This window comes from Leptinotarsa decemlineata, unplaced genomic scaffold, assembly GCF_025532065.1.
Source record: "Leptinotarsa decemlineata unplaced genomic scaffold, Ldec_3_MD MMD2_tig00026347_RagTag_RagTag, whole genome shotgun sequence".
Classification (NCBI taxonomy): Eukaryota; Metazoa; Arthropoda; class Insecta; order Coleoptera; family Chrysomelidae; genus Leptinotarsa; species Leptinotarsa decemlineata.
Genome location: NW_027412698.1, coordinates 282,232 through 306,728, shown reverse-complemented (window position 1 = coordinate 306,728; position 24,497 = coordinate 282,232). Strand labels below are relative to the sequence as shown.

General features: G+C 34.7%; 1 long non-coding RNA gene across 1 annotated transcript; it reads left to right on the top strand.

The window, feature by feature from the left end:
* Positions 1–966: 966 nt before the first annotated feature.
* Positions 967–10,418, top strand: LOC141486206 (uncharacterized). The gene is made up of 3 exons (XR_012467701.1): positions 967–2,179; positions 2,357–2,640; positions 3,151–10,418. It is a non-coding gene; the product is annotated as an uncharacterized lncRNA (long non-coding RNA).
* The last annotated feature ends 14,079 nt before the right edge of the window (positions 10,419–24,497 follow it).

Sequence of the window (24,497 nt, the reverse complement as noted above, 5' to 3'; positions counted from 1 at the left end):
AAAGAAACAAAACCTTTGATTTAGTGAATTTGTTCCATGTTAGAGACTCGCACTGTATATATAATCCAATTTTCTACATTGTAACCTCAAGAAAATAAAGTTGGACAAATGAAGTTATATGTATCAATTCTTTGAGATTTTAAACTAGTTATGAATGTATGTATTGTGATCTGTAATTGGACATTGCCTATTGATTGTAAATAAAATAAAAAAACTATTTTACGAGATAATTTTTTATTTTCTGATTTGTAGATATATTTATACCGAAAAAAAACGTTTTCAATTTTGAATTGTATTACCTACTTATATATTTGTGTATGTGAGCACCATATGTAACGGATAAATTCATTTTCTACGTTATTAGCCATTTTCAAGGAAAACCCTGAAACACGTCGAATTATGTATTCAAAAAGACACTCTGTGGCATAGAAAAAATTCCCCCTCCGTCACCCCCTTCAACGTGACAGCCATCCCTTCAAATTTTTTTAAATGCAAAAGTGAGTCAAGTGATACCTCATTTTGAAGGGTATTCAATTTTCTGTACAGCCATATATTTATTTTTTAATTTCGTGCATGCGTCACAAAAACAATTGAATAAATTGTGTTATGTAAATCATTTATTGATGCGGTAGCAATCAATTTTTTACTCAACTGTCACGGCTGACAAACAACGGTTGGTAAAAACCAACAAAAAAATTGAAGGTGCATAGCATACTGTACATCGGACGGATTCAATGAAATACCTACGTGATACTTTCAACACTTTGAATTTTTTGTTTAATCATGACGCATGCATGAAATTGAAAAATAAAGATATGGCTGTACGGAAAATTGAATACTCTTCAAAATGAGGTATCACTTGACCCCCTTTTGCATTTGAAAATATTGGGGGGGTGGCTGTCACGTTGAGGGGGGTGACGGAGGGGGGATTTTTTTATGTCACAGAGTGTCATTTCGAATACGTGTTTCAGGGTTTTTCTTGAAAATGGCTAATAACGTAGAAAATGAATGTATCCGTTACATATGGTGCTCACTTTATACATAAATGAATGTAATATTCTGACAAATCATTGAGGTGTGTCTCTGTCACCCCCATCAACAACCTCTTGGGTCTTGGAATTACTCGCTCACCTTGGGATAAGTCATTTGATTATAGAAATCGTACTGCAATAGCTTGATTGATGCACAAACTACAATCTGTGAAAAAATCTCTAAATGGAGTAGCTACTCTGTGATTCTTGTGATATATACCTATTACTATATTCTTATATTTTTCACACTGTGTCTATATTATGTAAAGAGGAGTTCGTCCATTTATAAATAAATAAAAATAAATATTCAAAATTTCACATGTTTGCGATTTACTTTCACGATAACGGTTGGGGATGCAGAACAATGTATGTAATTTGAGGCGCCAATTTCTACAATTTATTATCCCATGAATTGAAAAACAATCAAACCTGTTCAGATTCAAGTCTAAACTGAAATCTTTTCTACTCTCGAATCCATTTTATGAGAAATTAACGAGGTGTTGTCAGAGTCCTATTGACTATTTTAATTCTATTGAATAGTTTTATATAAGTATTTTTATATTTTACGGACATTGATAATTTATATATTTTATTTTATTTTAGCAATAATTTTGACTTGTCAATCCAAACAAATAAAATCCTAAATTTCATTGTATCTTTGTTGAAGGAAATAGATATGCATGGTATTATTTACAGCCATAACTCAAGCCATTCGTAAGATAGGAGATTATTTTCTTCATTTTCAGGTTGATGATACAGAACATCTAGTAAATAAATATTTCGTATATGGTTTTTCACAAAAAGACATTCTAGCTTATCTCAAGTTTCTCCATAATAAATGTATATCTGCAAGAACTCTCAAACGGATTCTGAGCAGATTAAAATTATACAGAAGAAAGAATTATTCAAGAATTGAAAATGTGGTAAACTTTCTTCGACAAGAAATTACGAAATCTGGCCAGCTGCAAGGATACAGATGGATGCATCTAAGGCGTCGGCAGTACTTCAACAAGGGGCCAAACTATCTATGGCACGTGGACTCTTATGAATTATTGAAGCCGTTTGGCATCTGCATAAATGGTTGCTTAGATGGATTTTCAAGACACATTATTTGGCTTCGATCTGGTATAACGTCGAGTGATCCAAAGGTAAAAATAAGAATTATTTGTTTACAAGTGTAATGTAATGGAAAAATTTCCATCTAGGAGTGACTGATTTTTTTGTGCATTTTCATTGGGAAAAGATGATTTTTTGTTACAGTTTTTCTCAATAAAGTTGCATTGTATTGCACTTTGTGTGATTTAATGTTCAACTCAATTCCACAGGTTATTAGTTGCTACTTTTTAGACGGAATTAAAATGATTGGCGGATGCCCTGAAACATTGAGGTGTGATATGGGGACGGAGAACACATGTATTGAAAAAATACAGAAATAATTACATGAATTGTTTGGCACAAGATCTTCAAAGTCGTGTTTCATTAATGGCAAGAGCGTATATAATCAACGAATCGAGGCATGGTGGTCCATCAGTTGAAAGATGACGGACATTTTTGTGGGACATATCTAGATAAATGTCTCATCCAGTTGTGTTTCATGGAACTCATTCAGGTGCGTATATAATGATCGTATTCATATGTTATAATTATCATACATATTGACAATGATTTTAATTATTTATGGTAACAATCAATAGTTTGAGGATTCCGAAGAGAACTCACGCTAATAGATGGGGAGGGGGAAATAAAATGACTAACTGATCTACGCCAGTTTGTCGCATCGAATTTCACATACAAAATAATCCGTTTATATATTGCATGGAATCAGATGCGTTCATGTTATTATAATTGAAATTTGGCTAACAATCAGCAAATGTTTTCAGATGTTCAATCAATGTGAATTCTCTTGACCAAGGCTCTAGAGGCTGCTAACTAGTAAAAATTTATTGAAATTCCATTCATTTCAATGTTGGTGAAATTCAAAAGAATTATAGATGGTAAAATGATAAACAGTGAAATCTCATATTAGTCTATTATTTCCCCGCTAACGTTACAGTACATAATTTCCAACCATCCTCGCAAACTTGCATAGTTGATATATTGTTTGTATTCAATGTTTCAGGACGAGATCGATCAAATTGGCCAGGAATGGAATGTTTATAAAATACAGAAATGAGGAACTCAAATATGCCTATTGGAAGACCTTCAATAATGTTCGATATGCCGTCATATAAAGCGAGGAGTTACCTTATCCATATTCCAAATTTTGCCTCTAATGCTCTAACAGATCACTGCGTACTTATGATGCACTGCTTGGAACCTTTGGTGTAGTAATGAATATTACTGGAGTTTTTTCCCAACACCAAATCGTTATGTTTAACACCTCGACACGTGTTTCGATCACCAAGTGATCATCTTCAAAGAGGAAGTAACAGAGGAACAGTAATATATATTCATATTTAGATCACTGCGTATCCAGCCAAAAAACATGGGATGATGACATCTATGGTATGTGCAGGATATTAATAGCAGAAAATCGATATTTTCTACCAAGAAATCCCAATGCAGCTGTGCAATTATATAAAAGTTTGAGAGATGAAATTTTTACATTATTGGACTAATTGAAGTGATGAAATTCATTTATTCATGATTTAAATCATTTCAGAAAGAAGTTATGCAGGATATAATATTGGCCAAGCTGTAGAAAAAAGTGGGCTCTTTTCACACAAAATAAAAGACGCAAATGGCCTATACTACTTTTCATAAGATAGTTCTAAATGAAAACCCCGGTTTTCTCTCCAGCAAAATCGCTTTGTGGATTTTTTAAACAAGAAATATCTGTTTTGCAAAAGTATCGAAGAAACAGGTTTAGAATCAATAGAACTTTCGTATAGAATTATAAAACCTTCAAAATATTTTTTAAGCGGCCGGATCGGTGCATTTTCCACTGAGAAAATCGGGGAAATCCTCGAAAAAGAGACTATTTTTCAAAAAATCATCATTTTTACAAATTTGAAGCTGGAAAAACAATATTGCGAGAAGTTGTAGATAATGAAATGTAGTTCAACTGTGCTCAGGATGTTTTCTGTTCGATGTGTAGTTTGAATTTGATTTGAATAATATTTTCAACTATGTGGCCCTTAACCCCCCATACTATTTGTAATTTTAAGTTGATGTGCCCCTAGCGCCATCTCTCGAGTAATTGCAATGAAGATATTTTGTACCACCGGTTTCTTGTTGGATAACTGCTACTACAGTATAGATGAATTTCTTGCTTTCAATGCTTAGATAAATGACATAGTTTCTTTTATAGATGTAGTCTTTTTTAAATTTGTTCAAGATCAAACATTTGTGCTTAGCTTTTAGCATTTTCCTTTTTTGACTAGTCCAATGAATTTTCTCTTGTATTTAATCTTGTAATTGTGTATGTTTGAAAATTTTAGTGATGAATAACTGAAAAAGTATTATCGGTAATATCATTCGAAAAAATTTTTGCCCTATTAATTGACATCAAACCGTTCAAAAGTTATCCATGTAAGTGTACCCATTCAGATCCGTATTTTCACTTGACATTTCAAATGTACGTCATAAAGTCCGGAATAAAATTAATATCTTTGTAACTAGTATTTTAGGAAAAAACGCTGAAACACATCAATTTATTTCAAATTGTACGCATTTTTTGGCAATAAAATGAAATATTTTTTTTCAACCCCTTAGCCGCAACCCTCCCCAACTTTTTTTTATCAAATACAAACCTATGTCGTGTATGGGCTCATTGAAAAACTCGTAAAAAAAAGAATCTGACCATACCCTTTCATTTTTTTACTCATGTGGTTACCAAGAAAGGAGGAAAACTCTTTTAAAAACAAAAAAGTTAGAAATATCTACCTAGTGCTATCTACGGGTGAATTAACATTGCAAAAAACAAATAAAGTGGCATTCAGCATATGATGATGTACACTGCTCAACAGTTGCTAAGGATCACCAGTACCTAGTTTCTAAAAGTTTACAAATTTTGAGAACAGACCAACCTGGGCAGGCACCACAACAAATTTTATGGATTTATGTGTAAAACTCATAACGTAATCTTGCATCAACATTCTTTGGAATTTATTTTTTCATAAAAAACTTACACAGAAAATTAGTTCCATCTCAAGCAATTGTTGACCAGTATACTTCAAAAAGAGAAAAAGGTTGTTGCATTTTCGTACCAAATTTAATGCCCTGATAAATTTTTTTTGACTTGGTTTTAAAATTGTGGCATTTCTGGATGAAAATGAAATATGTTTAGTTTATTAATTGTGTACCTTCAAAGTGTTCTTTTTTAATTTGCTAAACAAAAATGGTATTGTCAGTGAGGCAGCGTATCGAAGTCTTGATATTGTTGGGATGTGGGGATAGAATGCAAAATACTCGGAAAATCACATTTCCCAGGCTCCTGTGAGTGAGATCTTACACAAATTTGAAGAACATGGTACAGTGAAGCACTTGCCCAGAAGTGGCCGGCCACATGTTTTAGACGAAGATCAAAAATTGGTCATTGCCGTATCTCTGCAGGAAGATCCACATTTGTCAACGGTTTCATTAATCCAAAACAATCCTGCGTCTAGACGTACGATTGGGAGGTTTTTGAAAACAGAAAAATACCACCCATATAAGGTATGTCTTGTCCAAGAGCTCTTGGAAGATGACTATGACAGGCGTTTGCAATTTTGTGAGGAAATAATGGGGCGATGTGACGAGAATAATGGGTTTCCACTCAACATACTCTTTTCGGACGAAGCTACTTTTTATTTACATGGAGTAGTTAACAGGCACAACTATCGATTCTGGAGTCAGGAAAACCCACACTGGATATGCAAAGCTCGTACGCAGCGTCCACAGAAAGTAAATGGATGGGTAGGTATCATCAACAACAGAATATTAGGGCCATACTTTTTTGAGGGAAACCTTACAGCTGCACGCTACTTAGACTTTTTACGCTTTGAATTAGTGCCTGCTTTAGCTGTTATGTTTCCCAATGAAGCAGATCCAGATATTCCCACTGAAACACTTTGGTTCCAACAGGACGGCGCTCTCCCACATTTTGGTATTAATGTCAGAGAATATCTCGATGAAATATTTGCAGGACGCAGGATTGGACGACGTGGTACAATTGAATGGCCGCCAAGATCCCCAGACTTAACGCCATTAGATTATTTTTTGGGGATATATGAAAGACAAGGTTTATCAAAGTAGACCGGCTGATATTGAAGATCTAAAAAAACAGAATTAGAGTGGAATCACATTACATACCGGCTGAGGCCATTCGGAATTCCGTAAACGGGTTTTACCATCGCCTAGGAGCCTGCCAAGTAGAGTGTGGAGGCCAATTTCAGCATTTGTTACGTTAATCCACCCGTAGATAGCACTAAGGTAGGTATTTCTAACTTTTTTGTTTTTAAAAGAGTTTTTTCTCATTTCGTGGTAACCACATTAGTAAAAAAAAAGAAAGGGTATATGGTCAGATTCCATTTTTATGAGGTTTTCAATGAGCCTATACACGACATAGGTTTGCATTTGAAAAAAAAAAAACGTTGGGGAGGGTTACAGCTAAGGGGTTGAAAAAGAATATTTCATTTTATTACCAAAAAATGTGTACAATTTGAAATCAATTGACGTGTTTCAGCGTGTTTTTCCTAAAATACTGGTTAAAAAGGTATCAATTTTATTCCGGACTTTTGCGCACCCATGTATAAGTGAAAAATATCCAAAGAAAAGCTTTTATTGGAATGAATTAAAAATGACAAAATAATTTAGTTGGATGTATGACGTAGTTTATTGTATACCTATTTTGAACCCTCGACGCAAAAGGAGAAGGATTGTACGTTAAAAAAAAAGTGTTTTCAACCGCCAGCTCAGTTGCGAAGCAACTCTCTAAAGTCGTAGACTTGTTTGAGTTAATAAACCGGGAACCTCCGCTTTTTAAGTGACATCCAAAGCACTACTCGGCTGGTAACCGTGGACAGTCCGAAGGATTGATATTAGGTACTAAGAATGTTAGGTTGGTCACCTATCTCCTCCCTGTCAACGAAACTACTGGAAAAAAACAGTGGGCCGTGACTCGAACCCCGGACCTTCTGGTCGAACAGCCAGCGCTCTACGCTCCCGGCCACCAGCCCAGTACAACATGTGTGTATCTGTATGAAAAAAAAATTAATCAACCAAGTTACGTTGGTGTTTTACTGGAAAATTAGAATACTTCATTTATGCGCTTCTCGAACAATATAATATAATAGGGCTTTCCCTAGAGGTCTTTGACAGTTATTTTTTATGTTATGTGATTACATTTGTCAGATTTATTAACCCAGCCCATTGTTGTTCGGAGTTGTATGAATACGCATAGACAATACAGCCAATGTGCATTATTCAAGTGATATCTTTTATTTTATGGAGGGTATCATGGATTGTTATTCATTTTCAACCACAATTTCCGAATCATGGAAAAATATAAAGCTAAGAAAAATAACGAAACTTACCATCTAAAAAGGCAAGTTAAATGAGAGCTAAAATAGCTATAATTATTGATTACCAGTTAATAAAAAAATGTTCATTCATAAAAAAACTTTTATGACATTGATATTTCTCTTATACTCAATACAGTATCATAGTTTTAGTTTCATTCAGGAAGACATGAATAAAAAAAAATGAATTCTGGTTACTGGTTATCAGTGCGAAGAGTCAAGAATATTAGCCAATGAAAAACAAAAATTAACAAAACTTAAAGATATCTTGTAAACTGCGAGAGAGAGAATCGGCTTAATGTGGGGAAAGAGTTACGTGTTTCAAAGACCAATTGAACGGTATGATCAGAAATATGTCATTATTTTCTAGGGGTAATTGAAAAAAAACCTTTTTTCTTTTTGTCGGTTGAGGACAAATAATACACTTCCTACTTATCGGCCAACGTTTCGTTTATGTTTCATCAGGGCCAAGGGCGAAATATGTATAAAAAACAAAGTGAAATACATTTTGTACTGTTTTTTATACATATTGCGCCCTTGTAGGCACTGTCCTCATAATTAAACGAAACGTTGGCCGATAAGTAGGAAGTTCATTATTTGTCCTCTACCGATAATTTCTTTATCTCTTTGTCATTTATTGTGAATAATTATGTGAACGCCTGTTGATATATAACAAAAAATAATTTTATTTGAAACATAGACCTAGACGATGTCCATGATCGAAATATCTGAACCGAATAAGTTATTCAACTCTGACCGAAATATCATAAAATTCTCGTAGGAAGCCGGGATTTGGAGAAGTCCAGTGTACGTATGTGCTATGGGTATTCTTTGAAATGCCTCTGAAACAGTGAATTCTATTTTAATTCTTTGAATCGGCAAATCTAAACCGGTACAAAATCGTAAAAATGCTGATTTGATTTTTTGATCCGATTCCTTGATATACCTTTTTAAATAACTGAATATTTGTTTCTGTTTAATTGTTATTTTTTCGTCAATATCGAGATGTGCTATAATATTTTTGTCATTTGTCTCATATTTTGAGTATATTACTTCTAATTGGAGCTGATCTTTCAATGCTACCAAATGTGGACTAATGCATTTTTTCACAAATGCTGGCTTCTGGCTGGCTAGAGAAGAATTAATTCTTCTCTAGCTATTTGGATTATCAATTTTCCAAAGTTATTTCTGGAATGAATCCATTTTGCTTCATAATTACAACAAAACTCCTTGATTTCTTCCGTATCTACCTTTTCAAAATCATCCAGAGCATTTTTCAATAAGGTAGCGTCTGATGCGGAAACATATTTCATAAAGTTCTGTAAGATCTCAGAGTCTTCCACCTCTTGACCCATACAATTTTTCACAAAAGCTGGCGCTAATTTGATTGGGAAATATCTTTCGGATAAAAAACTCTCTCTGATTATCTTTGCTATTGCACTCCATTCTCCACTTTGAAAATCATGCCGTAGAGCGGGTACTTTGTAGTCTGCACCTATGGTGCAGGTTTCCTAGAAATCTCGAAAGAATTCTGAAATACAATCACGTAGCACTCCTCCAATGTCTTCGGTCTGTTCAGGCTTATCATTCGAAAGAATCATTTCTATCTGAACTGATCGAAAATAGATTCTCTTCTGTTGAACAGCCTCTACCAACTCTCTGAATAGATTTCCTCTGTGTAAAATGAGTTTTTCAAAAATTGATTTCCGATGATCAACTTCCTCAGTTGGATATTTTGGTGGACTGTAAATGACATTTACTTCAGGTATTTCAACACCTTCAATCACCTCCAGATCCTAAAAAAAATAAACTGATTTGGAGTACATAGATAGATTTAAGGACACAAATGGGAAAAAAGTTCATTTGTAATTTATCAGAAAATTTTATTATTCATGAATTCTACTCAAAAAGCACACTATTCAATCTTTTTTTTTTTTGTAAACGATGGAAATGAAAAACTTGAAGAATAGCTTAATAGCTTATTTTTCATTTACACAAAAACGTTATTCGAAGAACTGATCCATAATTGAAATATGAAATTGTTTATTTTGAGGAAGTATTATGTAAAACTTCAAGTCACTTCTATCGATAACTTGTTTATTTCGAAAAATAAAGGTACTTTACTCTCTTCCTTTTTTCTCACTTCCCTCGTATATAGAAGAAGATAATTGAACTTTGAATGGTGAATTTTTTGCCAATGAAGGAAAAAAATTCTGAGAAATTACACATAATATTTTTCTCGGTTGTGTCAAAAAATCCGCCGTTCTCTTTATAAGGTTGCAACGGAAAAATGGTACCCAAAATGTATCTTCACCAATAAATGCTGTTTTGGGCTAACTCATTGCCTCCAACAATGGAAAAGAAAAACATTTTGAATAGAGTTATAAATTAGCCTAAAATTATGGCCAGAAAGAATTTCAAAGTGGTTCTGCTATCTCTTCGGGTGATGTAATGAAATGAGAAATTAAATGAGCATAACTTGGAAGCCATATATTTATATATTAACGAATGTTGTCCTCATTGTCTTGAGTACGTGTGTCCTTTACTGAATGCGAAAACTACACAGAATTAAGGTATTTTAATAAAAACAAATAAATCTTTAGGATATACGAATAGAAAGAATTTCGAAAATATTTTGGAGAAATATGATTCAATACCTTCCCTAGTCTAACTAAAATGGCAAATAAAAAAAATTAACTTACAAAAATATTGTCTTCAGAAAAATTTTCGAAGTAACATAACATAATATTTCAACATTTTTGGAATCTTCTCCGCCATGTTGAATCCGTCATTTTATTTTTTCCTCATCAAAATATTATAATGCTTTGTCAGTCGAATGATAAACACTGGCCAGATTTCAATTAGGTATACGAAAGCGTAGTAGGGTCACAACAATTTCATTTTTATTGCAAAAAAAAAATCCGACTTGTTGTCGGAATTCTGATTTGTAGCCCTTCTGCGCTACCGTTGAATTGAAATCCGGCCGGTGTTCATCATTCAGGTACAGGTTTTTGTGATTTTAAAGTGAAAATTCAATATGGCGGACGAATTTGTGATTTATCATCCGGTTTCAAAGAAAATTGGTATGAGAAGATTTTAAAAATGTTGAAATATACAAAGGGTATTCCATTCAAACATCGAAATTCAATTCTATTTCCGTCAAAACCGAAATTCGTTCAGTTTATTTCAGTTAATTGAAAAACATTGTATGTATGTTCCCGATTCGAAAAACAGTCGATTGATATACTTGAGATTTATTAGCTTGAGGTTTTTAAAAGTACGGGACCTATGAATATCGTAGCAAAACACTACTTTGAATTGAAGATGTAGATTTTCGTGGGGCTACACCGATGGTCATCTTAAATTTCTTGTATTTTTAACTTAAGATAAAAATGTGACACTTCCACGCTTTTGAAGGTAGAGACATACAATCCCACATTTTGACAAATTTTCGAAGATTTTTTTTGAACATACGGTATAGCTGAAAGTAACATCATCTGCTTATTGATAATTCGTATTATTATTTTTTCATAAGTAGCATTTATCTCAAATTTTAATATTTTCAGAAATATTTCATCATGAGTGCAACTGATAGATTTTTTTAATATTAATGGAGTCAGAAGTATTGTAAGCAATGGATGATGAAGTGTCTTACCTCCCCCTCGAAATCCTGGAAATACCTAGTTGTTGGTGTCTGATTGAGTCGCTGACTTCTTCTCAAATATTCTGTAGGTGAAGCTTGTACGGGTTCTACATTATTTTCAGGACTACTTCGAGGTCTAGTGACTGTTTGGGGAGTGAAAGTTGCTTCATCGACATGAACGGGCTCTTTCTTATAAATGGTACCCATATAAAACCTCAAGACCGTTAGTGCCGACAACTCGTACATTTGCTGAATGGTCAAATCTAAATTACATTCATGACTTTTATAATCGAGGAGCTTCACTTCAAAATCATCCAAAAATGTCCTTTCGTAGATACTCCATTGAGAAAAAAATTCATTTTTGGCCTTTTCCAATACTTCTGTGCAGAGTACGTTTTTGGGAATATTTACTTTCCTTGTCCCTCCTCCTGCTTTAGTTTTTACTTGCCGGAATACATTATCCCCTTCACTTGTGCACAGCCATCCAATTTCTATCACCCTTGTATTTTTCAAGCACTTTCGTGGTCTATATGGAGAATCATTTTCTTTAGTGCGGGCTTTTTTATTCATCTTTTCTTTGAGTTTTTCTATCAAACCAATTTTCTTAGAGGAAATAGATTTTTTGCAGAAGTCTTCTATGAAGAGTCGGTCTCCAAATTTCAGAAAAAAACTTGTAAATCCTCATCTGAAATCAACATAATGGAAGCTCAATCAACCTAAAAATTAAAAATTTTGAAGATGAGTCCGCCATTTTGGAGCCGTCATCTTGAATTTTCCAATTTTGACAAAACAATTATTATCTCCCACCCTGAAAACCCCGGGATACCAATTTTGAATAGAATCGGACAATAATCACAAATTTCGTCCGCCATATTGGGGGAGCCATTTTTTAACAAAAATTTCATAATGCATTGTCACCGGAATTATGCACACCTTGTAATTTTTCGAGGTTCTTATTATTAATTAATAATACCGTTGTTATTGTATTAATAAACTTCGCCGCATACCTTCTGAGCGCTCACGTCGTCGAGTATGTTACAATTCGGAATAATCCTGTTCAGAACCGAGCGGTAAGTTCCAAACAGGCGAGATTATTTTTTATGTTCAACCAGGTGTTCATTTTAAACCCAACTGAAATACGCTTCGTGTACGTTTTAAATATTTTATTTAATAAAAGACTAAAACTACAAAAATATAAGAATATAAAACAGTAGGTGTTTCTCGAATATTTAGTTGTGTAATGCAGCAACGTTCATTCATTCAAATAACGAATACTTATCTTCATATTATCGTCTACATATCTTAATATAATCAATAGGTATGCCATTTTATTCAATCTTGAGATCTCAGGGCAGAAATAATAGAGTAAAGGTGCCTAATGTGGAATACAATTTCATTTCAATGAGAAAAAATTAGTGAATTTTGATATTTCTCTAAAATATCTTATTGGAGAATTGGTAAAAAGGTTCGGGATGTGAGGACATCATTATTTACAAAATATCAGCAAGTGGGTACCCGCAATAAAAAAAAACAATGAAAAGTGTTTTTTTGGTAGTTCGAAAAATGGGTTCGTAATGTGGAATACCCCAGGTCCTGATGTGAAATAGTTTCGAATGAGCAGAAATATTGAAGAAATTATCGATTTGAATGTATATAAACAACGAAGTAAAGAAAGTCATTTCAATTTTGAAATTTTCAAACAAATTTAAGATCGAGAAGTATTATATCAACGGCAGAAGTCACGGACTTATGGTTCTTTCTCTGATCCTGCACATTCTTCGTGAGCCCAGCAGTTACACATGAAGCACATAATCCAAATTTCACCGCGATTGTTCTCAGAAAAATGCTCTTCACAAAAAATGCATTGAACGTCATGATCAGGATTTGCTTGCCCATGAAAAATTTCATCGTTTTCCGAAGAATTATGGAGAGAAATACTTGATGCAGCAGATTCTGAACTTGATAAATCATTTTTCTGGCATTTTTTTTTATTTTTCATGTTAGCTCTACCATTACGACTACTTCTCTGGGCTGAACTACAACCTGAATTTTCTGTAATTACTTTTCTCTTAACTGCAACCTTCTTCTCCTTTTCGGCGCGTTTAAAGATAACTCGAGCTCATCCTTATTCGGCGTCGAAGTAATAATTTTTGCTCTTCCTGGTTTTCTGCCAGTTGCATTTTCCTTGTTACGTTCAATCACTAAAAAATCTTCTTCATTGAAAATATTTCTCCTAGTTGGATAAATTCCTGTGGTAGCGAATCCTTTAATGGCTCGCTCTGCTGATTGTAACTTCAAATAAGCCCGCCCAAACAGTTCGCATACATCAAAATGATTAACAGGGCGTTGATTCTCTTTCAAAAATATTCTTATTTCTTCATTATAAAATATTTTCAGAGGCCCCATTACTGTCTTGTCAAGTAGCTGCATTTTATGGGAGGTGTGTGGCGGCAAGGAAAGTATTGTAACAAAATTTTCTTTTGCTTTCATTATAACGTCTAGGTTTGTTGTATGAGTGTTATGCCCATCCAAAATCAATAGGACCGGGTTGGTTTCAGATGGACGAACATATGAGAGCAAGTGATCAAACCAAGCAGTAAATGGATCCATTTGGATCCATCCTGATGGGTGGAATTTAAACAAACTGCCAGGTGGAGCTCCCTTCTTCAATTGTTCGTTACAATTCTTGCGCGGGAAAATGATCATTGGCGGTACGAATACTCCATTTGCTCTCATATAGAGAGAAACAGTTATTAGCGATCCCCGCTCTGAAGAAGTAAGGGTCCCAATTTGACGTTCACCCTTCATAGCTAAAATTTGAGGACACTTAGACTGTACAACGCTTGTTTGAAGGTGATTGACAATGTTTCGTGATGAATTTCACTAGTTCGGACTTCCATTGTCTACTATATAAAATGATTTGAAATCCCTGAAACAAGTAAAAAAGAATAATTAAAAAAGAATAGTTGAAAATAACAATTATATTAAGCAACAATAAACCTGAAATGAAATGATAGTGAAGTAACCTACAAGTAAAAATATAATAATTGAATAAATAAAAATTAAAGGAATGCAAAAAGAAAATAATAAAAATTAAAAAAATGTAGAGATTCCAAGTCACGTTAGTTCACGACGTTTCGATTGTTGGTATCTACAATCGTCTTCGGGTGATGACTGTCATCAGTCATCTGATGACAGTCATCACCCGATGATGACAGTGAAATGTACAACGCTTATTCCACATTCATCTACATTGAACATTTGCCTAGGAGAAAGTTTCTTCTCTTCCATAATATTTTCCAATAAGTCAAAAAAATCGTCTACACTTTGTTTGTTAAACCCAGCAGCCCTAACAACAAATGTACCTGTTGGCCGTCTAAAGCTGATTTTTCCCTATGCCGGTTAAGAAATCCCGTTACCATTTCTTTCCTGCAGGTTCTTGTAGTAATGAAAACTTATTTGGAATGTTATTACGTTTCGCTAATTGAAATGCAAGAGAACGTAGATCTCTTTTCATTAATCCAAAAATTGTTTTTCCATTTCCAGGACATGGTCCACAAGGTTATTTTTCAATTCTAGAGGTAAAATGGGATTTCTTCCCAATGATTTTTTTTTGATATCATTAATATTTTTTACGCTTTTACAGTACCTGAATAGAGTGGCACGTGGTACATTATAAAATTTTGCAGCTCGCAAATATCCCATTTGATGGTTTCTCACTGCTTCTACAGCGTTTTTCATATCTTCTTCTTTCCACTTATGTTGGTTAATATTTTTCGAAGGCATTTTCTGAAAAAGATTGAAAACGAAAATAATGTTTGTATGTTTATAATTTAGGCGTCCTAATGTATAATATTTCACATTCAGCCTCTCTCTAGCATTCCACTTTAGGCGCCTCCTAACCTTATATTTCATATCAACATGATCAAACTTAAATAGTTTGTTTGCATTCATTTTAGGGCATATTTTTCACTCACCATCTATATTTTATTCACTTAAAAAATATCTCTCCAAAACAGTATGGAAATAACAAGGTACATTAACTTTTATTTGCCGATGAAAAAGAGTCAGCTCTGTCTTAAACCACGTTCAGTTTAATATTTCTGATCTACTGCGCAATAGACCTGACAGATTTCTACATATTGAAAGTTATGAAAAGATTTACCAAATACGTCAATTCAAGGGCAGATGGCGTATGTAATTCTTTTTATAAGAGGGTATTTCACACTAGGAACCTATTTCACATTAGGCGACTTTACTCTACCAATATATAACCATTGTTTCATACTTGTTACCGGGAAAATATCTTAATCAGTTTACCAATCATATTAACTTTTAACACAACCATGTGTTAACCAACAGACATAATATTACCAATTTATCGACATTAAGGTACATACTCAATAATATAACAATACATAATTTCTCCAAGATCGTATTCATGATGATAAATATATAAATAATTAATTTTCAATAATATTGTGAAACATAGGACTAGATAATTCATTTATAAAGGACAACATTTAAAATACAAGTGAAAACACAACATACCATTTATAGTAACCATGTTATACACTTTTCCAATTAATTAACATATTAACGTAAGGTTCAAATACAAATATCAGTAATATTCAACAAAATTCAATCTACAACAACATGTCACAAAATATATCAAACATAGGTTATACATATAGGGGAAGGTGGTACAAAATGATCCCCTTTAGAGAAAACAGCTCTATAACTAGTTTACAACTTTAAGATAAACTTGAAACATTAAATGAGTAGCTATTTAATCGAACTACAAATTGAGTATGCGTCGAGTCGCTTAAGCTATAAGGAATAATTCTTATTAATATTTTCGTAAAGGTCTACGTAAGGATCATTTTGTACACCCCTGTGTCCAAAATGATCCCCAGTGTGCGGGTAAAATGATCCGGGAATCATTCTACCCCCGTCATTTAAAGTTCAAGCAAGAAATGAAACATAAGTTAAATAAAAGTAAAATAAATATAAGTTTCGAACCATTTTATTGTAAAATCAGTTTTAGTATCAAAAACAAATAATATTGTTTAATTTTCGTAAACCTACCTCTATAACATTAACTCCAGTTGTATCGTATTTATATTATTATTTTTACTATAACATAACCATTCTGAAGAACAACTCGATAGAACAAGTATCATTGGCATAACAACCTTAAAAATTATACCTATTCAAATAAAAAAAACTAACAAAAAATAATGTTTTTTAGCAAATGATATCAACTGCCGTTACGGCCTTAATAGTGTTTCCAAAATAGAATTTTAAGCAATCAACGCTCTTAAACTATTAACATCGTCTTTAATATAATCTCAATCAACAATGCTTTATGCTCTCTTATTAACTAGTGTACAGTCTTAATTGGTACAGTCTTAAATTATTTCAAAATATAAAGTATTGTTTTAACAAAGTTCTCTTAGTTACCAGTATAATTTACCGTCTTGATCATTATAATAATAGGACTATAGTCTCAGGTTTTACAGTCTTAATTGTTTCCGAGCTCTAGCAAAGGGATTATCAGCACAAAAATCACAAGTGAATTCGTCAGCATCATCGGGATCAACTCCAGCGCAAGCATCGTGGCCCCATCTTAAGCAAACACAGCATTGGATCCATCCTTCACCTCTATTATTATTTGAAAACAGCTCATTACAGAACAAACATTCTGCATCATCTTCATCTTCTGAAGATGATTCATTTATTGCACTCCTCCTTTTTTTAGGTTTTGGTCCCTTAATATTTTTTGTCACATTTTCCTTTCCTTTTAAAGAAACTTTTGCATTTGTTATTTTAGAATTTAATTTAGTTGTTTTCTTGTTGTCGTTGCGTTTGTTTTTCTTGCATATCTTCTCATTTTTTTATTCATTTCTTCTTCTAAGAAACTTTTATAAGGCGTGCTTGTAAGAATAGCTGTGGAGACCCGAGCTTTGTTGGTTTTTTGACGTACTCCTGTCATTTTTGGTAAAGTTCGAATCTGGCTTGGAGGGACGCTAAAAGACGTGGACGCAATTGGAGATGTCAAAGAGCAGCTATTGTCTCTACAGAAAATGTTACAAGACGATTAGGCGGCTTCTGCAACAGATGATGTTAGAACATTTTCAAAAGCTGTATGTCTTGGTGGTATAAGCGATCGTGTTGCTTCCATAGATGTTGAAGGTGAAATATTGTCATATATGGAAGGTATTTTAACTGGTGTGCACGGCAATGAAATGGTACGTAAGCCGATATCCATAACGGCTGCTGTCAGGTTGCGATCCATACGTTCATCGGTATCAGGTGGAACACTTATGAAAGGTGGTGGTTCAAGAGATTTGCTGTTCTCTGTTTGATCGTACGCTACACAGGACAAAAGAATAGAAGGCGACACAGAGCCTTGGATTGTTATTTCTTCACCTGGTACACTTGTCGATGGATCCGCATAAAGAACGGGAGTCCGGAAGGTTGGACCTGGTAAGTTACTATGAATGCTTTCATCGGTAGCTTGGGTTCTATTAGGTATTGCAGTTGTTGTCGGATGTGGCTCCACGATTTCGCTTTTCAATTCTTGATCAGTAGTGTTGGCAGCAACGAAATCTACATCACTGAAAACGTCTGGATTTAGTGGCCATATTCCACATTTTTCAAATCCTTTTATAATGTTTAAGGGTACTGCAGCTTTTAAATATGCTTCTCCAAAAATTTTACCTATTTGAAATACTGTAACTACACGACCCGCATTATTATTCATCCATTTTTCTAAAGCCTGATTATGGTACACGCTCAGTGGATACATTACGGCAACATCGAGTGGCTGAAGTTTGTGCGTGCAGTGTGGAGGCAAGCACAAAATTGTGACGTTGTTTTCTCTCGCTTTCAATATGACGTCTAAATTTCTGGTGTGTGAAAGATGGCCGTCTAGTATCAGAAGTATGGGGTCTTCTGAAGATGGTTTAGTATGCGACAAAAAATGTTCAAACCATTGTGAAAACACCTCAATATTCATCCAACCGGTTGGATTGCACGCATAAACTGAACCTGGCGGAGTCCCATCCATCAATTCTATTTTCATTCTCAAGCGACGAAAAATTAACATTGGTGGAATGAAGTTTCCTCCTGCTGATCCACAAATTACTGCTGTAGTTGATTCGCCTCTTTCAGCAGACGTTATGCGAGCTACTTGCTTGCGCCCTTTTTTAGCAAAAATTTTGGTATTTTTGGTCGGGACAGTGTTCAAACTGGTCTCATCGACATTAAAAATGCGATGAGGTGGAAAGGGATGCTTCTCATGAACTTTCCGTAAATTGTCATAAAATTTATCAACAATCGGCTTATTAAAAGCTCGCGCTCGTGCCGCTGAAGTTGATTCCGGTGCACGTAGAGTGATATTCGGATGTCTTTGTCGAAACCCCCTTAGCCAATCTTTACCAGCTTTTCGAGATGTAGTAGAAAACGGGTGTTTTATGTCATTTCTTTCAGCTAACTCAAAAGCAAACTTAAGGACATCATCAACTGTAAATCCGTACATAGTCTCTTCATTATCTTGAATATGTTGTACAAGTTCCAACTCTTGTTCATCTGTAAATACTCTTTTTAAGCTCCAGTTTTGGCGTACGGTTTTTCGAATATAATTTCGTGGCATGATTTCTAAAATCAAATAATTTTGAATTAGTCCGGCTTTTTTTAGCAAGAAAATAAGGGGTCTTAAATACTTATCAGATTATTAAATGCATGGTTTACATTCATATACTAGCTGCCCCCTAGGGAACTTCGTACCACTTCAGAATATAAACTACTACACTGCCCTACACTGATCTATTCTACACTACCGTACGCGCTACCCTATCCTACCCTACATTACTCTACCTTTCACTACCCTTCCCTACACTAACCTACCCTACACACTACCATTATACTACTTTACACTACACTACCCTAACCTCCACTGCAACATATAAATCTACACTAAACTACTTACTACCTACATACCTACTTTTTATTCTCACCATTCAAACCTTCCTTGAACTACAACAAACATCTACAAAACCAAAATCGGCCCAGAAAGATATCCGTTATGATTGGTTCCCCTATTTAAAACATGTATACACCCATTTATTGAAAATTCACTGAACACAATTGGCATGGGGTAAAATGATCCTGGGATCATTTTGTCCACCCAATGTAGGGATCATTTTGTCCCAAATGCCCCATTAAAGAAAAATATCAAAACACAACCTATGATTTTTAAATACTGTAATGAAAGGCGGTTAAATCGATAGCTAATTGACAGCAAAACCCGAGACAAACATACCTGTCACGTTATATGTACATAGACTAAAGCTACATAATGTCAAATAACAGCTTACCTTAGATTGAACACAGGAATTTTGAATTTTTTGTGAGTAAAACTTTTCTACAACGAACAACGCCATGACACTGACACAGATTGTACAGCTAGGCCGTAGGAACCAGAAATTCACAAAAATATCCTAGATGGCGCTATTAAGTCGGTAAAGGAGTCAGGGATCATTTTACCTCGAGGGATCATTTTGTACCACCTTCCCTACTCATCAATAAAATCATATGAACAAATCAAATCATAAAACATAGCCATTCGATTTAATTATTTATCAAAGCAGTAGTCAGTTTCTTATCTTGTTTCGGAGGGGTGCGGAAATACCTTTGGTTTACATTACTTCGTACATTATTAACGTTTCGCAACACAATTACCTTTTCTGATGGATACCCACATAAGGTCAATAGTAATTTCAAATTTTCCATCTTTCTGTATTCAAGAAAAATTACTTATTTTCCTCTGTTCATTTTAAATTCGGCTAATTTGTTATTTAGATTCTCACTTTCCGTTTTAAACATTTCGGAGTTTTTCACTTAAAAACTTCTCGTAGCCTAATTACTTAAACATCGCGTACTTTTATCAGCATTATCGGAGATGATTAAATCTTGGAAGTTTACACTAGACTGCTCTCATACTACACTGATACTTGGTTGCTACTGGACTGCTCCTTATTCGCGGTTTCAATTATATTTATACCGATAGATTGACGTCATCAAAGTAGCCTGCTTGAGAGGCTAATCGAGCAGATGTAATAGTTTTGTTTACACGGCATCGCGGTGACAATTTTATGAGCCAATAACATATCAATTTCGACAATTAAGAATTATGATCTCTTGTTGGTGGCGCGTTTGGTAAATCGCGTTATCCTAATTAGGTCAATGATTTTTATAGTCCGGTTCATTTAGGCTCAATTTAAATACTTTGAATTCTTGCTAACGCGACTCGCTATTTGATTCATCACAACCCTCTCTTCTTAATATATAAATGACGTCATTTAATATGTCGTCATTTGCAACTAAACTAATCTTGTCTTTTGACTGGCTTTAAAACTTTAAATTTTAATTATACTCAAAAAATTTCTTTTTTTATCTCATGATGACGTACCTATTTCTTCTTACATTTATCCAAATTGGGTGCTGTTGACTATCTTCATTTTCAATTAATTTTCAATTTAAATCTTGATATCGTCACAATACCCAATTTTTACAAGTTTCGAAATTCCTATTATTAACTCAACTAACTAACCTTTACACTTGTCTCAGAGGTTTCTTCTTATTCGCTGTCGCTGTCGAAAGTCCTTCGCTGTACGACTAGCAGCGTTCCTCGGTCCGGTGTAAATGTGGGGGTACTTCATGTCCGGCGGAGAGAACTTTCTCACGCTCGGTCCAGGTAAGCTGTGACTTACGGTGGGTGAGGAGATTCCTGGGCTATGGTGGCATCTCTGTGTCCTCAGTGGCGATACGTTCGGGGAATTGGTAGGCGTGGTCATCTCCGGCACATTTTCGACCTTGATCATCGGGGGAAGTAGATTTTTCCAGGCATTTGGGATGTCCACCCTGGACATCCTGTCGCATCCAATTCGAAGTTGACATCTTATTCTGTGTTCCGCCCATTCGCGTTCGGGCCGGCTGTAAGGGTTGTATCTTTCTTCTCTCAATGGGAGTACAACTTGAATCGGTCTTGAGGGCTCCGGACACCATAGACAATCACAATGGTTGATTCCCATTTCGATTAGGGTCCGCGAGTAAACTACGAGACACACAATAATGTGAGAAATTACCGAACTTCGTCTTTCCATTATATCCGGTCTGTCTACTACCACGGGAATGTGATCGAGGTCCATCACAAATGGGTTTTCATAAGAGGAAAACCCATTTGTCTTGTGCGATTACATAATCTGGGTAACAACTTATCAATGGATATACATTTCTTAAGTCATATTTTTCTTATAACCAATACATAAATTCACAAATTTATTTGATTCTTAACTTTCCACATATCTCATAATTTCCTTAGTGACACAAGTTTGGTGCATTATCTGGTAATTAATCTTAAACTATATCTCCGTACTTCCAGTAACTCCTGGAAAAGGGATTAGTCGAAACTAATTTATCGTGTCTCTCTTCGATAGGCGCTGTCACCAATGGTTCGGTTCTCATGGGTGTCCCATTCCTATATGACCCAGTGGGGTTATCATTCCTCTCGGGGTTGCGTTCAACGTGTTCATCTTTTTTATCTTTACGATGTTGGTGCATCACGAAAACAGTCAATGTATCCCAGATGGCAAATAATAGATATAACGAACATTCTTTTAGTCGATGCAGCACTATCATATTTACAAAAGTTTCGATCAAGAACTTTACTATTCTTGCACAAAAATATATTCCTAGTAATCCACTGGTCCATTCTCCTATAACTGTAAACCATCCATAAAGCTTCTTTATTGTTGATTTAGCCAGTTTTTCCATTTCTTTCTCAGAGAATATGTTCATAGAATTTATACCTTGACTAGATACAGATCTTCCAGCTATTATATTAATTAAAATATTATTTATGGCTTGCCTCTCTGCGGAGAACATTAAATTGTCTTGCGCCTGTCTCATTTCTGTGTTAGTATATATTCCACTGCGGGCAATGTTTCGTATTTTATGGAATTTCACTTCATCTTGGCTATACAAACGTACTTCTTCCGGGGTATCGGCTGCACTAGGGTATGGGCTAAAGGCTATCCACTTTCCATCTATATGAAACACTGGGGTATGACAGGTGAACAATCTGTCTGTCGAGCAAATTTCTGTAATATCCTAGATACAGGTGCCATAAACAGGCTACGGTTTTTATACATAACAGGTAATTCTTGATAATTAAACTTATCACGCCTAATGTCTACTATGACTGGTAAACATTTCATCAAGTAAATAATTTCTCCGGTAATTTTCGCAACATAGCCAGGCTGAGTTCTCAAAATTAAAGCGGCCTCGTCCTTTGACGAGGCTAATGGCTAAACGATTTACAAGTATTTCTCGCTTAAGCAAACACCTTCTGTTTATTGCCTCTGATAACATATAGTTAAAACTACGCTTAAAAGATTGTTCAACATAGAGAAATTTTGAGTTTACATACGTGATTATATCAGAATTTGGGTTTCCATTCGCTATTTCCCGATCTACATGTGAGTACGATACGTTTCCTCTCAATTCTATAACTAATATGCGAAGGTGCTCAGTGACCCAGGCTTGATAATTACATATTTCTGTTAATTCTATTAATTGTAATGCGAAAAGTAGAGTTCCCTTTTCCAGTATTCATAATTGTTCTTTCTTCACCGTTAATGTCAAGACGTTTCGTTTCCTTAATCGTTCTAACAATTCTTTCTACCTTATTCATACTGTGCGGTAACTGTCTTTTCTTTAGCATAATTATCCTGTCATATATCTTGACTAGCCTATTACTCGCGTCTTTTCAATTACAATTCAACCTATCTTTTCATGGAATGGTTATGTACTCAACTTATATAATTACTATCCTTTCCTACGCTGATACTACTCTTTTAACCTTTCTCTTTGGTTCAATTAATTGCGTATTTTCTTTACATACCTATTTTCTCAAGACTATTATTTCATCATTATCTATATATATATTTACTTTCTTATTTGGTCGACTTCAAATTCTACTATTCGATATCCATGGTAATCCATTTACCGGACCTCCTGATCTCGTTTCATAACGAGGTCGTGCTTCGAAAACTCTGCGTTTCGCGTAAATGACTTCGGATTTGTGGGTTCATTGTCCTAACTGTTATCTCTGTATTCCGTACCGTATTTCTCTCTAGTGAAATCTGATCTGTGATCGAAAGGGGCTGGTGCCAAACAGTCTAGCTCACATCCTCCAGGGTCGTACGTACGATTTTCAAAATTCGTACACATTTTGAAATCCAATTTCTCGAAGCTTTCTCTTCTATTAACACAATTTTCTGCATTGCCCATTTCATTATTTTATTTTCGGCTTAGTTCCATTTATGATTTTTAAAATACCATTTTTATTTTCATCCGTCTTACTCATATTTTTCTCTGTATCTCTGCAACTTGATTTCATTCCTACATTTTCTTTTCTGCCATTGCAAGGGTTTTCCTTTCGTAATACTGATGCATTTTCTGCTTTCTCATAGGTTCCTTTCACGTTCCAAAGACTTGTTTCTTTTCTTATCTCTTTATCCTCGTCATCGTGTCCTACCGAGATTTCTTCCGGGTTCTCAAATGGGCTCATTGTAGGTCCGGGCCTTGCATACAAGGAAATACCGCGTTTACTTTCAATCCCATTTGTTTCGAATTCCTCTCGTCTAATGACAGACAAAGCTCTTGCTTCGTCATACTTACACTGCTTCTTTAATACAAAATCATTTTCATACTGAGGTTCTTCCTGATAAACAGTAGAAACGGAATTTCGGTTAGCTCCAGCATACTGGAAAATTCTAGACTCATTTTTCCGTTCCATCGTTTCTAAACTCGTCCCCTTTTTTGCTTTATCTTAGAATTTTTACTTGTATATTCTTTTTTCGAGCGCGGCTTTTTACTAGAAGTCGTTGGCATAACCTTCGTTTACATATCCTTTTTCTCTATATTCTTTATTTTCATAATCTTTATTCCCATGGGCAAAACATGTAGAGAAAAAACCATTTTCTTGAGGTCGAGAAAATTGACTACTCCTCTCTCGACTGGGTGAACTCAGTGGTAGTGACACCGAAGTGGAAGGAAGTCTCTCTCATATTTTTCGTACTTGCAATTAAATATTCCTCTATACGATCCATTTTCTTTTCTAACTTCTCCTGTATCATGTGGGTCTCTCTGGCTCCACAAACTCTTGCAGATTCGCTTTCCAATTTAATTTCTTGGTCCAATAGAAACATCACGTTCGTGTCCCAACACAATTTAACCCTATATTCTTGCAGAAAA